Source organism: Struthio camelus, chromosome W (assembly GCF_040807025.1).
Source record: "Struthio camelus isolate bStrCam1 chromosome W, bStrCam1.hap1, whole genome shotgun sequence".
Lineage (NCBI taxonomy): Eukaryota > Metazoa > Chordata > Aves > Struthioniformes > Struthionidae > Struthio > Struthio camelus.
Genome location: NC_090981.1, coordinates 8,139,898 through 8,156,132, shown reverse-complemented (window position 1 = coordinate 8,156,132; position 16,235 = coordinate 8,139,898). Strand labels below are relative to the sequence as shown.

Sequence of the window (16,235 nt, the reverse complement as noted above, 5' to 3'; positions counted from 1 at the left end):
TTGATTGTCTCCTTAAGGATAGCCTGCTTGGCACGTTGAACGAGGCCGACCACATACTGACTGTCAGACACAATATTTAACTCCTGTGAGGGCCATAAAGAAAAAGCATGTACTACAGCAGACAGCTCAACTATTTGAGTCGAGCCTTCAACATGATGCACATCAGAATGCCACTGTGCATTGTCCTGCCATACAATAACAGCCTTGCCGGTCTTCCCTGAGCCGTCTGTAAAAACCGTTAAAGCATGCGGTAACGGCGTTGGACTGAGTAGTGGTCGTTGTAGAAGGGATATGGAATCAAAAAACTGCAAAAGAACATTTTTAGGCCAGTGTGACTGAATTTGGCCTGTAAAACCTGCCAAAGCACCAGCAAAGGCATCACTGAACTGTAACAAATGTTGTAAATATACAGTAGTCATACATAAGTAAATCCTGTCAAGATCCTGACCTAATAGTTGTCGGGTACAGGCACGATCTTTCCCTATGAGCAGAGCTAATTGTTCATCCAATGGGAGAAGGGTTTTTGTAGCATTATGTGGGAGAAATATCCATTCGAGTTTACACAGTTGATTCTCTGCCAACTGGCCAATAAGAGCAGTAAAGGGTTTCTGTTTAGTGAAAACAAAAAACAAAATTGGCGCATTTAATACGAAGCAATCGACAGTGTTTATCTGGAGCTTTGCTATAACTAATTGTAAGGATTTATAAGCTTCGTCTGTCAACTTTCGTGTGGACGCAGGGTTGGGATCACCTTTTAACAATTTAAACAATGGACTAAGATCTGCAGTAGAGATTCCTAAAGCCGGGCGTACCCAGTTAATCGTGCCTAACAAACACTGTAAATCATGTAAAGTATTAATATTGGTTTTGAGGCTAACAGGTTGAGGCCTAGCAGTAGTGTTATCCACGATCCACCCCAAATAGTGCCACGGACTTACTAGTTGTATTTTCTCTGGAGCAGTAACCAAAGAGTGTTCTGCTAGACTTTTTTGAACCTGTTGAGACAACATAAAAGAGTAACATTTGAAGCTGCCAATAAAATATCAACCATGTAATGATAAATAAAGGAGTTGCCAAATTTCTTTCTTACCAGGGCAAGGGCCCGAGCTACATACCACTGACAGATTGTGGGACTATTTTTCATACCCTGTGGCAAAACTGTCCAATGAAACCTCTGGCTAGGTTCGCTCATATTGAGGGAAGGGACAGAAAAAGCAAACTGAGCCGCATTGGCAGGATGGATTGGAATGGTAAAAAAAGTCTTTTAAATCCATAACCATTAGAGGCCAATCTCTTGGAATGGTCGCAGGGGAAGGGACACCTTGTTGTAAAGGCCCCATATCTTCTAAAACAGCATTAATCGCCTGTAAATCCTGGAGTAGACGCCATTTGCCTGATTTCTTTTTTATCACAAACACCGGGGTATTCCACGGACTATGAGAAGGGACTATATGGCCTAACCGTAATTGCTCATCAACCAATTCTTTTAAATGGTGCAGCTTTTCCCGTGTTAGGGGCCACTGATCCACCCAGACTGGAGATGTCGTGAGCCATGTCATCTGTGGGATAAGCTGCTGGTCAGTGGCCCCTAAATAAAATTTTGCAAAACCATCCCCCATTGTGTTAAAACATCCCAACCCCATAGTGTAATTGGTACAGGTAACACATAAGGTTTGACATTTGCCGTTCTCTGTTTGGGGCCGGATATAGCGACAAATTCGGTACTCTGCCGTGGGGTTATCGGGCCGCCGACACCAGTTACCGTCGTTACCGCAGGAGACAATGTCCAATCAGTAGGCCAATCGGTTTCCGCAATAATAGTAACGTCCGCCCCTGTGTCAAGTAGACCTTGGATAGAAGTCACTTGCTGTGTAGATGAATGTCATTCTGTGAGGGTGACAGAGCATTGGAACAGGTTGCCCAGAGAGGTAGTGGAGTCTCCTTCCCTGGAGATTTTCAAAACCCGTCTGGATGTGATCCTGGGAAATATGCTCTAGAGGACCCTGCTTGAGCAGGGAGGTTGGACTAGATGATCTCCAGAGGTCCCTTCCAACCTCAACCATTCTGTGATTCTGTGATTCTGTGAATGCTGTATCTGACACTGAATTATCGGCCGTCGAGATGTTATAGTAGAAGCCCAGAAAATTTGAGGAAGTCCAGTGGATCCAAAGCCTGCTGTTCCCCGATCCTTTTTAATGGGCTCGTGCCTTGCCGAATTATAAAGGGTGGGAAAAAACACTAATTGAGCAATGCGGGTTTTTTCAGGGATAAAACAAGGAGGATTAGGGGTCCACATTATAATTTTAATCTCCCCTGTATAATCAGCATCAATAACCCCTGGCAAGACAAAAACTCCCATCAGGGCAGTGGATGATTGCCCCAAAAGAAGAGCATTCCCCTCTGGTAAAGGGCCACACACCCCCGTAGAAACCGCTACAGGTTTTGTATCTATGAGGTAAACGGATTGGGAGGTGGCCAAGTCCCAGCCAGCGCTCCCACTTGTGCCGGCTCACAGGGCGGGGCGAAGACATTGCTGTTGCCGAGCCAGGTTCCTGGTGCTGAGGAGGGATTTGCTGTCAGAGCACCCCTGCCCCTGGCGCTCCTCTTCCTGTTTCCCGATTGTTGTGCAGTTCCGAGTGGCATACCGGCTTTATCATGTTTAGATCGACACTGATTAGCGTAATGTCGGCCCCTCTTACATCGAGGGCAGTTTAGAGGACTTTGGGGGCAAAATTTTTTCATATGTCTGACATTACCACACGGAAAACACCTAATCCCAGCACTCAGCGCTGCAAAGGCGGTAGACAAAGCTGACAGTTGGTAAGTCTGTGTTCCCACAACATTACACGCTTCTACCATTTCTGGAATTCCTGCAGTGGGTTTCGCTGCTATCAGAGCATCAAGCACTTTCTTGCAATCTACATTAGCATTTGCAATTGCCATTTGTTTTAACAGAATTGCACGAGCCTCTGAATTGTCCACTTGCCTTTCTAATGCAGTACTAAGGCGGTCCACGAACTGCATATAGCTTTCAGTTGCACCCTGCTTGACCGTCGCAAATGACTTAAATCCTTTCCCATTTTCATCAGGGAGGTTTAACAAGGCTTTTAATGCCTCTCCTTGGCTTTGCACCAACGCCTCTCAAACAAGACGCAGCTGCGCTGTCTGTTCCCAATAGGGACCCTCTCCCAAAAGGGCCGTGGGACCCACTGCATACAGTGGATCCCCTGGCTGCCGATCTAAATTAGCTGTAGCCGCTTGATCGCAATTATTCCGCCACGCCTGTTGCCATAACATATACTGCGTGGGGGTTACCAAAAGCTGAGCCAGCGTACGACAGTCGTTAGGTGTTAAAATCATATTATTAAAAACCGATTGTATCAAGCCTCGCGCATAGGGAGAGTTAAGTCCTGAGTCCTTGATAGTATGTCGCAGCTCCTTTATTAGACTAAAATTAAAACCTTCCCAGGTGGGGGCTTGACCTTCGCGCAGGAGGACAGGCATTGTGAGGGCTTGAAGGCATTCACGGTCTCCTGCCAATGCCTGAGCTCGCACGTCTTTCCACCGATCTACTGGAGGTACAGGCGTAACGACCGGCATTGTTATAACAGGTCCGGGAGTTTGCGGAGGAAATAAATCTGGTTTTGTTTCAGAGTCTACAGAGCCAGGGTTAAATGAGTCCGCAGATTCACTGCTCTGCACAGGAGGAGCAGAAGGTGTCTCAGCCGCCTTCTGCATACTTTCCTGTTGATTCTGATCTAACGCGTTAAAAATAAGTCGCCAGGTCGTTAACAAGGAAGGGGCGACAGGATCATCTGAGGTTGCAGCGTTCCACAAACACACCCCAATGGTATCCCAAGTCTCCTTACTATATATGTTACTTGTATCAGCTTCTTTAACATGTGCGGAGACCCAAATTAAAAGCTCCTTTAATTTCTCTGCCTTTACGGCTACGTGCCGCTTTTCTAAACAGCTCTGCATAGCCTTGTAGACAGATTTATATTCTGCTGATACAGAATTCCCCATGTTCCCAGCTGCTTACCTTCTGTGAAGGCAATTGAAAAACTTGCTGCAGCCTCTATCGAGTTCAGCTGGGCTCCCCACCGGATTTCTCTCTTCAAGTCCTGATTCTCTCTTCAGGTCCCTGTTTACTCTTCAAGTCCCCGTTCGGGCGCCATTTCTGGGGATTGAAGACACGAACTTTGCATGTAGTGAAGCAAGATTGTTTATTTCATATTCCGTCCTCTCTTATATACCTTATTGTGTGAGAACATACACCTTGTCATGTGAGAATATAGCTGTGTTTACAGATTAAAGTTACTTGCTATTTTGCTACATTGCTACAAGCCGCGCTCTGCATCGAGAGTCTCTTCTCTCTCTCACGTCCTTGCCCAGCTCACGCGCCCCCGTCCGTCTTGGCACTGACTCAAGTCTTTGGTGCACTTTCCCAGGGCTTGTGGCACTGAGAGAATACTTTGCTGCTGCTCCCAGTCGTCTTCTGGTACACATCGCCCCCGACATTTTCACATACATCTTCTCAGTTTGCCTTTCTCTTCAGGCTTTTTTATTTTATTACTTGATGTCTAGCCCTGAATTGCAATTTTATTGATAAATTTAAGGTCAGTATTTCAGACTATATACCTGTATGGACTCTTACTCTGACATTAAATAGGTTGAAAAAAAATCAGACCGACTAAGCCAGGATTTTTTTTTTATAGGACCTTCAGCTAAAGATGGAGCAACAACAAAAGATTCTTAAACTTAAAGATGAAGAGATTGCTGCATTTAAAAAGAAGAAAAATAATTCAGCAGGAACTTCACAGAAGCTACAGGTAGCTCATCTATTCCAAATCTGTGTGGGCCCTGAAAAGGAAAATGAGAAAAAAATTCTTCCTCTGTCCTTAGTCTTCTCTGTAAGGTGTTTGGAAGAAGATATTCCATGGTAGTTTTGTTTTCTTTTTGCTGTAACAAAAACTGGGACTACGGTCAAGAAGCTCTTGTACTCTTTTTGAATGAAGAGAAGGAGGGGCAGTAGCGTGTTTGATTGTCTTCATATGAATTGTCAAAGATGCTGATTCTCAGAGACCTGAGAATTCAATGGGTTTGGTTGTCTGGTGGGTTTGAGGATGATCCTGATGAGCTCTGTTATAAATGTTAGAGTAGTAGGCGTCCTCTGTGATAGGGTTAACCTATGTTATTCCAAATCTGGATATTGGAACATGGGAGTTCCATGCGTTATCCAAAATCTTTAAAGATGAAAAGAAATGAAAAAAGACAAATAAAGGCATTTTTTTAATTTCAGCAATATACCCACTGATAAAACATGGAGTGAGAAGAAATTTCCAATAGACTGTGTTAGCAGTATCAGAGCTCTCATTTTATTTCTTTCAGCATCACACTTTCTTGGCACTTACTGTTTTTTCACAGATAACTGATCTTGAACAACTACAATGCAGTGAGGATGGGCTAGCAGAATTCTTGTGGTACCTTCCAAACCTGGTTGCTATGATTATATATAGGACTTTTATTTATATAACTATTATTAAGAAAAGAATCTACATCTCATTAAAGGCATCTGATACAAACTTTTTTATAGAAGATATGGGAATGTAACACTGCTGAGTCTCTTTTCAAGTCAGTCCAATTTCTGTATTATTCTGAATCGACCTTCTGTTGCAAAATTAATGTTAACATTAGAAATGTCCATTTTGATACGGTTATAAAAATCCATTACTCTAACAGAGGAAAAAAACATAATTATAAGATTCTGAACCAAAAAGTCCTGGTTAATGCTCTCTGTATCTCTGTTTAAATTTTAGAAATTAGAAGAGCAAAAGAAATGGCTGGATGAAGAAATGGAAAGAATTATTCAACAGCAACAACAGTTAGCAGAACTAGAAGAAGATTTAAAGAAAAGAGAAGCCATTGTAACCAAGAAAGAAGCATTATTACAAGAGAAAAGCCACTTTGAAATCAAGAAACTAAGATCTAGCCAGGTGATCTAAGAAACACTGTGAAACTCTGACTACAATTGTAGTGCTAACTGAAAGACTGGGGCAGGGAGGAGCCACATAGCAGAACAGACTCAAGCTATCTGACCTGTGTCTCTAGCACTGCCACTGACTTACAGAGTGGCTTGAGCAAATCAACATTTAAATGTGAATAATACAGAATAATCATATTTATTCACCTTTCCTCCCAAAAATTCTGACAACAAAACCAAAAAGAATCTGAATTCTGGTGTTATGTTATTGGATAATATGATATCTAAAAATGACTTGGTCCTTTTGCAAACTAGAGAACACAGGGGAAACATTTTGCATTATTTATATTTAGTAGCAAAAATTAGTAGAAATTAAAGTATCGTTGCCACTCATGATTACTAACTTGTTATTTAACTTTTTGTATGTAGAAAACTGATGTTGAGTGTTTTCCTTTGTTTTCTTTCATCAAGTATATAGTACATTTTTTGGTAGCTATGTACTCAATATAATTGGAGTCCCTCTGTGCAAGAAGCAGACAGGTCTTTCACTGCAGGATGTGCAATTTGAACTATGTACAGTCTCACATACATGCCTCTTCTGGAAGGAGTGCTATATCTGTGGTTCTTTTCGTTTTTCTTTTTTTCTTTTTTTTTAGATTTAAACAAAGATAGTGTGAAATTATCTACTCACTTAAGTATGCTGGATCAGGAAGTGATAAAGGTATGCAGCTTCAGGACAGCACCACTGAAGGTAAGAAAGACATTTTGGAAAAAATTCAGGTTCTCCAGAAGGAAAGAGATCAGCTGCTCAGAAGAACTAGTATGAGAAACTAGTATGAGAAATTTCAGAGAAACTGAAAGATGGTAAAGTGTTGTCAGCTGAAGTAAGTAAGCACCTTTGAGATAAATATAGCTTTTAGGTAGTGTTGTGTAATAAAGCATTCTAATCATAACCTCAAATGTCTCCAAATATTAAATAAGCTAGAACCAAGAAACTGAGGTTGGGTATTTTTGTTTCAGCAATGTTAAAATACTGCAATGATAGCACTACTTATATGCTAGCTAACAAAGTTTATATTCAAAGGGACTTAGTTTAGCTACTGCCTTGACAAACTCCACTTCCTCTAAGGACCATATAATTAGAAATAAGGGAACTGTAGACTTTGATCAGTTTATCTTGGGCAGATATTTTAGTGTCAGGACATAGAATGTACATTGCCATGTTCTAATAATGATGCCCCTTGATTTTTTCATAGGATTTTCTGAAAAAGCAATCCTTACCTGAAGGCCTTCACATTTTTACCCATATTGCCTGGATGATCCACATTATGGTTGATCAGTATAATTAAGTTAAAGATATAATAAGTTCATATAGAATGCACAAATTCTTTCTAGGTCTTGAGAAGCAGTATAGGGACATGGCTGAGCTGATCAAATAGTCTGCTGGTGCCAAAAGGCCCCTCCTTGCTTCACTCCTCAGAGACCTCTGCAGTGCTCCAGGCCATGCATTTCTGCCACTTTCCTGCACAAGTTATGGTCACTAAACTCCTTACTGATCTTATTCATTCATTAATCCAGCAGAAAACTAGCACAACAAAAAAAAAATATAGTAGAAGCTGGACTGTGGGGAGAGGAGGATGAGGGAAGGATAAAAAGGGAAGGATGACTTCTGCTTTTGTGGTGATGAACCAGTTGATTGACCGCTGTATAATGGAACTCTACCATGGCAAAAAACACTCTGGATTTGTACTCTTCTTCTTACTTTTCCCATTCCAATGTCTATACTATTACCAGTTTGTCTTGCTCTTCAGAGTAGGCTCACTCTGGAGAATGAAGTTAATGAATGTCTTATGTATAAAAAGATTGATTTTGCACATTTTTTAAAGATCTCACTCTTGTGCTTCCCTGTAGGAAGAGCATGTCCTTTTCCAACTGGAAGAAGGAATTGAAGCCTTGGAAGCTGCCATTGGTTACAAGAATGAAAGTATTCAGTCGCTAGCATTTGCTTAGGTCCTCTTCTCGGATTCTCTCACAGAGTGAGGATAATGTAATAGGAAAACTATTTTCCCTGTCTGCTGAGGAGCTCAGAGCTATCCTCTTCAAATATTTCAACAAGGTTTGTTTTAACTAATGAATAATATTTTATCCTATTGTCTGTTATTATTCTAGATAATGAAACAAAATGGTACGAAGAAGTAAAGGTCAATTTAACAGACTTTTGATGAAAGTCTACTCAGGTTATATTCATCTGATATTGATGATATTGGAATCTTTACGTTAACCTAAGTAGGATACTTGTATGTTAACTTTGTATATCTTGTTTTGGGGTCAATAGCCTATAGGGTGCAGCTAATTTGGAGATTTCCTTGCTCTTTTTCAGTATTCTATGTTGCTAATTTTTGGAGCAGTAACATATTTAAATACTGCTGTCAAACTGAAATTCTTCCCAAACGTAGACTTCGTAAAGCTCAGCCTAGTAGTCCTTTTCTTCCCCCCCGCCATTCCAGTAGAAAATCTTTTTGCAAATACTGCCTGCAGTGTTTACAGCCACGTACTGAAGAATTGTGCTGACATCTGGAAACATAAAAATAAAATGCATTAGGATATGGTGTGTCTTTGTGACCTTGGGTGAACCTGGAGGATCTTGTGAACAAGCTGTCTGTGCTATGCAAGTTGGAAGTTTTCTAGTATCAGAGAGATGCTATTGTATCAGTTTAAATTCTGGGCATGGTATTAAAAACAAAACAAAAAACTCACTAGTCCATGCGATTAAAATATACCTTTAATAAGAGCTTGTTTTTGAAGTGTGAACTCACAGCAGGCAAGTCTGTTTCCAATCAATGCTTAAGGCTTATAGAGACCATTGCTTTTATATGCATTAATCTATTAAGTAGAACTGTAAAGCCTTTATTAAAATGGCTTGATAAATCAAAAGAAGTGTACGTCTTTCTTAGATTGTTGGCCTACATGAGTCTGAATGTAAATTACAACTGCAGACTGAAGAACAGGAAGTGACAGTCATAGACCAGGAAAACGCAATACGTGAATTAGAATCTGCACTTGAACACATCAAGCTACAGTGTGACAGAGAGCTGACCCTACAACACAAAGAACATGAGCAAAAACTACAGTTAATACTGCATCATTTAAAAGGTGTTTGCTTATTGTGGGGGATTGTACAGCAAATATTATCTTTAGTCACTACTGAGAAATAGTGTATTTCAACTGAAAAAAACATTTAATAATAATACATGAGGTACAGAGATATATTTTGTCTGTTACTAATTCTGATGTCATGTAGGATGCCGGGGAACAGACACAAGGTGTCTGTATAAAAAGAAAATTGAATGTTTTTTCAAACAGTATCAGAAATGTCATATTTTCATATTGAATTTACTGTTAGTAAGTTGAAAGATGTAAGCCCTGTTTATCTTGATCTTATAAATACTCTTAATAAAATTGACAAGCAGGGTAGGCATGGCCTTTTTAATCCTATGTCATAGTAGTTAAAATGTACATACTGCAAGCAAACTGTCAGCAAAATATAGGATGTTTTCTGTCTGGTTTGGCATCTTGATTTTTGGTATATAAAAATTTAATGCATATTTGGTTATAAAACTAATTATACTTGTCATAGAACAAGATGGTGAAGGTATTGCAGGAAACTTGAAAGAGTATGAAGTAAAAGTCCAGCAACTGGAAAAAGGCTTATTTTTCTATAAGAAAACCAGCAGAGAACTGAAGAAGAAATTGAAGGAGCTCATTGGAGATTCATCCCATCAATTATTGGCACCCACTAAATGTAAGTTTATTGTCTTAAAATGTGTATGCAATTGTCAGTAGCCCATTTGAGGCACGGTTATACACAGAATGTATCAGATAGATATAAAAATTGTATTTTTTACTGAACTATGTGTTCTCCAGAAAGGATTCATTACATCTTCCCCCAGTTTCAAATGAAAGACAGCATTTGTTTGTAGCCTCAGCAATCTGTGATATAACAATGCTTTAAATTCTTGTTCTATTTTCTTTGGATTCTAATATCATTTCAGCAGTTACACTCTCAAACTGTTATGGTTAAGAGAATGGAATTTTACTATCTGAAAGGCTCTGAATGACATTGTAACTATCAGCATTGTAGCATGCCACTGTAGGTGTTGGGCTATTCAGACTCTTAGATGTGGTTTAAAACACAAAATTAACTGAAAGCTGCTCCCAGCACTTGATTTCATAGAAGTTTCCCATTGGGAGCTTGTCAGTGAAGAGTTCCATGCTTTTAGTGACTAAAAGTTTATTCCTTACTAAGACTAAAAAGAGAGGATTTAGACAGCTGTAGTAAAAACATAAACTTTCTAATGTGATTCTGTGCTTTGAAAGACCAGCAACCAATTGCTATAATAAGTTCTTAATTGCTCCCTGTCCTACTAGCCAGAATTCAGGCTTATAATAAAGCTGTTCTGGTGGAGGGGAAAAGGAAGGTTCAACTTTTGTCACTGTTTTGATTCTCACACCTCTCAGTGCCACCACCACCACCTCATGTGCACAATGAAGCCTTCTCCCCCCCCCCTTTTTTTTTTTTAATAAGGCTCAGCATGACTGATTCTTCCTCCCAATGGATACTTCTGTTTCTTTCCACTCTGGGCAATGCCGTGCCTTCATACATGTAGATGCTGATCATGCACCTGCCCCTCCCAGAGTGAATTAAGGCTCAGTCCTTGCCCTCTAGGCAGGACAATGAGTCAACAAGTTCATTACTATAAAGTACACTGTCCTACGGTGAACATGAATATTATAGAGGTTGGATTCTAAATGAGCATGGGAAAGATTGTTCTGTGCCTAATATACAAAGAAACATGTAGTTCAGGACATGCTTCCCCATGGGGAAACACCCATCTTAGCTAAACTGTTGCAAAGAGTAGAAGGGAAAAGATCCCTGTGCATTTCCAACTTTTTCAAATGCATATTTTGGTAGGAGTTATAAGTGCTCTATATTTTTGTATCATTACTTTCAGTTATTTTCCTTTTGAATCCATTTTGAGTAATGCTTTAATACAACAGAATAAAAATATTTCTGATAATTGATTGCTGAGCTTTAATAAAAGCCCTATGTGTACATTAAAGTCACATTTGCAGAATTGTGTGTTTTGCTTGCATAATTACATGACTGCTTTTGAAAATATGAACAATTAAACTGACTGTATTTTGGGTCAGTTGGTATAAGATTGCTTACTAGGATACATCACAAGTTAGAATGGTGAAGCTTGTGTTACAAGCAACTAGCCAGAGGAAAGAAACAGCTAATCACCCTGACGTTTTTGTAGATGACAAACTTTTTAACAAGAAGGATAAAATGTGAGGTGATTATTATTTTTGACCACTTTCACACTACAACTTACTGATGTTGTTAAAACTATGCTTACTACCCAACTTTTCTTGAAGGCAGGTACTCATGAGAGTTGTAACTCTTAGCTATTATAAATTTTGTTTTAGATCACAGTGTTGGTAACAGGGCATTCAGTCAAGATGAAGCAGAAGTTGCTTCTGAAGAATTCAAGTGGACACCTAACCCTGAAACCAATAGTCAACCAGGGAAAATAAACAGACAGAATAAATGCTTTAAGAGCATGACTGAACTTGTGCAAGCTTGGAGAAGATGTTTCAGAAGTTGGATGTAACAAAATGTGTTTGTCAAGCAATAGTGATGACAAAACAGGAACAGATGAAGCACAGCCTTCAAAATCTCATCCTCAACTATTTTCTGTCATCCAGAGGAGAGAGACCATAACACAGTTTCAAGGAGTAACTCCAGTAAAACTATCTTGCCAAGAGCTACGTCATATCCCTCCCTCTGAATTATCTTTGAGGCGCTCAAGCCTTGGAGTTGGTGTCAATTTTATTGCTCCAGACTCCATTGAAATGGACAAAAAGTCTAGCGTCACTAAGATACAGTTACTCATCATTGCATTTTTAATAGCACTTGCTACTCGAGCAATTGTATTAGATTTCTTTGTTCATGCCCCTGTTAATTAGCAGTCATGGATGAATGAGTAAGTATTCTTTAGTTATTATACACACTATCAAGTCATTAGATATTTGCTGTGCTCACACAGTTTCTGTGAATCTGAGATGCATTATAATTGGCACAGTATCTACAGGCGTATCATACAAATGCCTTTAACCCTAATGAAATTATTTGTACTGGTTGCAAAATAAGTGTTATGTCTTATTGGTGAAATTAGGATACTTACTTATTTCATTTTTTGTTTTTGTTTGCTGGAGTTTTTCTGAGGGTAAGAATTGCACTTAGGCGACCCCAAAGCATGATGTTTATTTCTGTACTAATACAATGGGAAAATATAGGACCAGGTTCAGCATCTTTTAGGTAAGCCAAATAGACCAATGTATTATTCTTTTCTTTGTACTAATTTTTCATGTCCTTTCATTTAGAATAAATACAAATTTTTCTCTTGGGTTGCATATCCGTTTCAGAGCAAATACTGCACATATCTCTTGGTTTATTGTTGCATTGTTTTTGCTAATCAGTTCAGGATGTAAAGCAATCTTTTTGTAAGAGGACAGTGATCACTGAGAAGGATAAGCTAATTAGTAGCTGTACAAACTTGAAGACAGAGTCCAGAATGTCTAAACTTAAATGAGTTTAACATTTCTATCCATAATTGTCTCCTACATAAAAAGTGGCCTGATTTTTTCAAGAGATAATTGGCACATTTCAAAGTAAGGTTAGTTTTATTTTAGTGGTGGACTAAGCAGTCATGTTTGAAAATACTGTCTTGGATTGCTAGATGTACTTAGCAAAGGAAATTTTCATATTGTGAACTAAGACTACTTTCTGATATTGTCTAGGCAGGTCCTTGTGTATAGCGTGTGTGGCTGTAGATGTAAAAGAACTGCATTTTTCCATGCTGCAAGCACGGAACAAATTTGCGCACATCAAGAGATCTTGTTACAACATGATCAATAGGCCTGTTGTCTTGTGGCACATTTTAATATTTTGAGTAGACTGCAAAATATTTTATAATCAGATTGTTAAACCACTTTACCTGTCAAACGATTGTATCTTTCACAATTATACTTAATTATTCCCTGTTATTCAGCTGAAGTGTGAGATAAGGATTTAGGGTCTTTTTGTTTGAATATTTTTTAATGTGACATAAGTAACAACTATGAATCCTACTAATATTAAATTTAATATTACTGTATTTATTATTCACTTAATGTTTGTAGTCAGAAAGCAATAAACAAACAAGTAAATGTATTTTAATGTGTACTTCTATTATTTATTATATCAGTATTATGTGAAAGAATTGTTGAAGATATTTCTTCTAAGATAATACTGTGCATTATCATATACTACATACTATGTAAATAAATGTGTTCTTGCTTTGAAGTTTGCAGAAATTAAAAATTTGCTCTTTACAGATGCAAAATTAAAATGTAGGCAAGAACAACTCGATCACTAGTAGGTGTCAGTTGATGTTCTGGAGGTTTCTGTAGCTGTGGGACTGCAGGTAAGTTATTCAAACATGGATAAAATAATATACTTACAATAAAAAATACTAGTGTGATCAAAACAGTAGTCAATTTTTTCATTTTACATTCTGTATGCCATGCATATCTATTTCCTGACATAACTGAAATGTTATCTAATGTTAAGGTAGATAAATATATCACATATGTTTGTGATCTTTAGAGAAGTGAAAGAATTGTTGACTATGAATGGGACCTAACAATTTATATACATAAGCAGAACAATGAGAGAGGCCAGTGAGGCAGTGAAATAGGGATAATGAAAAAATAGTGATTATTTTCTGATTTATATAAATATAACTCTGATGATAGAGCTAATTTCAATAAAATATTTTTCCTTGTTTGAGACAATCTGTAGTTCCTCTTACTTTTGCTAACTGAAAACAAGGCTTTAGGCTTTTATTATCGGTCTTTTTTATATTGTTTTGATGTTATTCATTCATTGGCATTTATGGCCTTCATTGACATTTAGCTGATGTGCAATATGGGAATAAAAACAACATGAAGTTAATTTACAGTGAGCTACCATACAATTCTTTTAGTTATTAACAGCTGTTTCTTCTGTTATGCCAGTACTAAAACTAACTACAAAAAAGCCATACGTATAATCCATTCTGTTGTTTAGCTAGTAATTGTGAATATAAACTATCTTTATTTATGATCTGAATGCTCTATTACAATAACTGAACACTGTGATGGCAGCTGGCTGCATTTCTGTAATGGCCTCTTGCCTTTTCCATTATTGACACTTTACTTAGGACTACACATTGATTTCGGATTTACCCCATGCAAGTAGTTTGCACAAGTCTCTGATTTGCTTAAATATTAATTAAATAATCTCTGAGAAGCAAGTCTGGCTTTTAGGAAGTCAATGGGTGTTTTTGCCCCTGTCTATACTGAGACAAACTTTTGTTCTGAGTAAATTAAAGGGGAGATTTAAAGGATACTGAAGTTTCATATATATTATCTATGTTGGGTGGGGGGATCTTTTACCTTGAGAAAGTAATTTTCAATCAGACCGATTTGAGGGTTCCAGCTTAACTGTAGTTTTACTGCGTGGAAAATAGTATGTCAGTTCTGTTGTTCAGGATTAGTGTGCTGATTAATCATGTTATATTCTATTTTGGGTTTTTTAATGCATCTGAGAACTATTTTATAAGGAGAAAAACTATTTTATGGGACTTCACTTCAACAAGTGCACATTGTATGCACTTCAAATATTATGTGATTTTTCCTAAATGATGAACACCATAAATACAATACAGCAAACAACTGTTATACCTGCAGATAACGACCTTGTGTTAACAGCAGTAACTGACACTTGGAATATGCAGGGGTAGAAGACACCCCTCTGGAGCAAGGTTATTAGATGTTTATTACCTTGAAATCCCCGAACCGCAAGGGGAACCCCGGGAACCTTGCGGGGAAGGGACAGGACTGTCACAGGCACCGCAAAGCATCGGCCCGTGGTGAGATTCAGGGGGTGCGTGGGTTTAAGGCGAATTAATTCTTTAGGAGTATACATGTCCAGACTGGCGCCTCTGCAGCGCAAGTCTAAAGGTTGCAACCTGTGATTTCTCATGGGTTCTGCACACCAAGCGTTTTGGCGGCTGGAATAATTGATTGGTCAGCGTGCTCCTGTCTCCTCGCCAATCTTCCACTGTTTACCCAGTACACCTTGTTAACCTTGGTTAGGTTATGAGCTATAATCATGCAACACATGGGTACTGCACTAGCTGAAAGAAATAATGCAACTGAACACAGTGGGTTTTTTTTTCTTTTTGGTTAGATTGATTACATGTAATGGTTACAAAATACAGTGATGTAATTTACCACTAGTTAAAAACTGACAATCGTGTAGACAAAGATGTACTTCTGGTCTTCTAGTGGTCTTCTTCAGAACATGCACAGTCCAACTGACCATGTTGACGAAGGACAAGTATTTTGAAGCAACTTGGAGAAAAAAAAATACTTCACCTTCCATTAAATTTGGTAGATATATTTAAGGAGAGGTAGGTTTAAAAAGATAAAATGGAAATCAATTCATTCACCAGGTTTTCTATCATTATAATTTCTGTTGTGTCCCTCCTACAGTCACAATTTTGAGGTATAACTAAAGTATCCCTCTCCTTTGAAAACATTTTGTGCTTTGTCCATTTTCCTGAGGCCATGCGTTAGCACATCTCTAAGGCCCTGAGTGCAAAGGGGTGAGCACTCAAGCAAAAATGTCTTGAAGGGGGACATGCACAAGTAACAGGATGTAAAGCTGAGACATAGAGGGCCGAGGGAGGGAGGTTTTATGCCTACTGTAAATCCATAAGGTGCTTCCCAGCTCAGGGAGCAGCAGATGCACCGTCTGCCTCATCCTCTGAAATGGCACCGGCAGCAGGCGTGCAGTGGCGGCACATGCTAGGAAAGGGTGGCCACCCGCCGCCTGAGTTGAAGGCGGCACGGTTCGGCTCACCTCCCCTCTGGCCGGCTACCCTGCGCCCTTATTTATTTTGATCCAGGCAGGAGCCTGTATTGGCCGGTCGCGGTTCAGCTTCGGCCATAATTCCATTGTGACATCAGCCCATGACGCAGCCAACCAGAGGACGAGGTAAATAAACAAACCCACAAGCCAGCAGGAATGACTGTTATAAATGCCCACTTGGGGCAGCAGTCAGCCCACCACCCGGGCCTGCTGCTAGAAGCGCCTGAGTGA

At 39.1% G+C, this 16,235-nt stretch overlaps 1 pseudogene; it reads left to right on the top strand.

Annotated features, from left to right (window-relative positions):
* LOC104141038 (kinesin-like protein KIF27) overlaps positions 1-12,013 on the top strand; it is a 33,618-nt pseudogene extending 21,605 nt beyond the window's left edge.
* Positions 12,014-16,235: the final 4,222 nt, after the last annotated feature.